The sequence below is a fragment of the Halichoerus grypus genome, chromosome 14 (assembly GCF_964656455.1).
Source record: "Halichoerus grypus chromosome 14, mHalGry1.hap1.1, whole genome shotgun sequence".
Taxonomy (NCBI): Eukaryota; Metazoa; Chordata; class Mammalia; order Carnivora; family Phocidae; genus Halichoerus; species Halichoerus grypus.
Genome location: NC_135725.1, coordinates 81,242,873 through 81,245,094, shown reverse-complemented (window position 1 = coordinate 81,245,094; position 2,222 = coordinate 81,242,873).

Genomic DNA, 2,222 nt, shown 5'->3' with positions numbered 1-2,222 from the left:
GCATGAGGTGAGGGGGATCTTCAGCAGCTGGCAAGGATAGTGCTGTCCGTCTTCTCCCCAAACCCCCAGATCTCAGCCCTGTGCCTGGTACCAAAGTGCCTGGTCATCGTCCTGAGAGAACCCCAGGCTTCCAAGAGCCGTAGGTTGGAGGCTCATCCAACTGCAGCCCCCTGAGAGGGCAGGAATCTCCTCCATAACATTCTTGATCCAAACTCTGCTTGCTTACCTCCCAGGATGGGGAACTCACTCTCTGTCAGGCCGTCAATTCCCTCTGACTCCAAAGTAAGATCCCCACTCAATGGAGTCATGCTGTGCCGTCCGTCCTGCTGCTACTCCAGATTGGCCTTACTTTGCTCACCATGGTCACCCCGTGTGATGGTGCCTTAGGAGAAGCCCCTGTATCATCAGAACCCCCCCACATGAGCTCAGCTCGCTGCACTCCCCCTGAACCTCACCCCCCACTCCCACCCCATGCTTCCAGGCTAGTTTTCAGGTTTTGTGGTGAGTCAGGGGAAAAATCATGAAGCCTGGAAGCTCTTTACCCACAAAGCCATGACAGCAATTCGTGCCATTCAGCCGACTTGAGCCAGAGACCGTGTCTAGTGCCAGAGACCCAGAAATGAATCAGTCCATGCCCCTGAGGATCCCCACCGGGATAGGGGTGGGAGGGTGCAGAGGTAGGCGTACCTGGGCATCAGCCAGAAGCAGGGGGTCAGCAGAGGGAGCTCTCCCCACTGGTCACAGGCGGGTTTGCAAGGCTCTTTCAGGATGGCTAGTTTTCCAGCAGGTAGACAAGGGGAGGTGGCGGAGAGAGAGAGAGCATGGAGGGTGCACAGACCGGAGAGCAAAGGCCAAGTAGTGGGGCCACCTAGCTGACTGATTTGCTTGGGACAGAAGATATCAGGATCAGCACGCTTTATCTGTAAAGGCCCGGACGGTAAATCCTTGGGGTTCTGCAGGCCATTTGGCCTCCGTTCCATTTTCTCAGCTCTACTGTTGGAGCTCAGAAGCAGCCAGAGAGGATGAAGACATGAATGAGCGTGGCTCTATTCCAATAAAACTTTATTTGTTGACACTGAAATTTGATTGTCACATAATTTTCTTGTGTCATGAAATGGTATTCTTCTCTTGATTACTTTCCAGCCATTTACAAATGTAAAAAGCATTCTTAGCCCACGGGCTATACAAAAACAGCTGATGGTTTGGATCTGGCCCCTAATTTGCTGATCCAGGCACCCCTCCCCCCCCCCAGCTATATGTGTTTGGGAATACTGGGAGATTGTGCTCAAAAGTTGGGTACAAGTGAGCCTTGGAAGCCAAGGGGAGGCTTTCTAGGTTGGTTTGGTCAGCGCTTGGTTACAGATCCCACACCCACCGCCCTGGGGGAACTCACCCACTCACCCATCTACCCACCTTCCCACCCAACCCAACTGCCATCAAATCAAGTGCTGAAATGTACAGTGGGACAATTTCTTTAAAAATGTGTGTCCGATGACATAGGAATACAAGCTTATTGTTAAAAGGAAAGTTGGTAAAGTATAGAGACTAATAAGGAAATTTTCCTTCCAATCCCACTGTGTACCCAGGGGTGACCATAGTTAGAAGGTGGGTGAGTGTGAGCCCAACATCTTTCCTGTGCACATGGACACGTACACAGATACGCGCGCGCACACACACACACACACACACACACACACAGGAGTATGTGTTTACTCACACCACACATAGCACATCCTATATAATTATTCTTCTGTCACTTAGCAACTCAACCCCGAATCTTCCCTCCTCAGCACACGGATGCACCCTCCTGGACTCTCATACTTTGCCAGCAGTGGTCCACTGAGGGACAACCCTGTGTCGGTCCCTGTCTCCTGGTCCCTGTGTCGCAGGATTACAAGCAGACCTTCTCGGCACACATACCTATTTCTGTGTACCCGTGCGAGCATTCCTGATGGAGAGATTCTCAGAAGCAGAAATGCTGTGTCAAAAGGCATGAGAACTTAAAATTTGGATCAGTGTGGCATTCTGGGGTACTTTCTCCTCGATGCTGAGAATAGGCATTGCAAATCCTTTGGGGCCTGGAGAGTCCTACAGGGGCCAGTCAGGATCTGGGACCTCAGCATCCCAAGGGCTCCTAAATGACTCTGGGTTCCAGATGCACAGACTTGCCTCCTCTTGCAGAGCCAGGCCCAGGACAACACCTGCCCGTCAACGCCTTGACC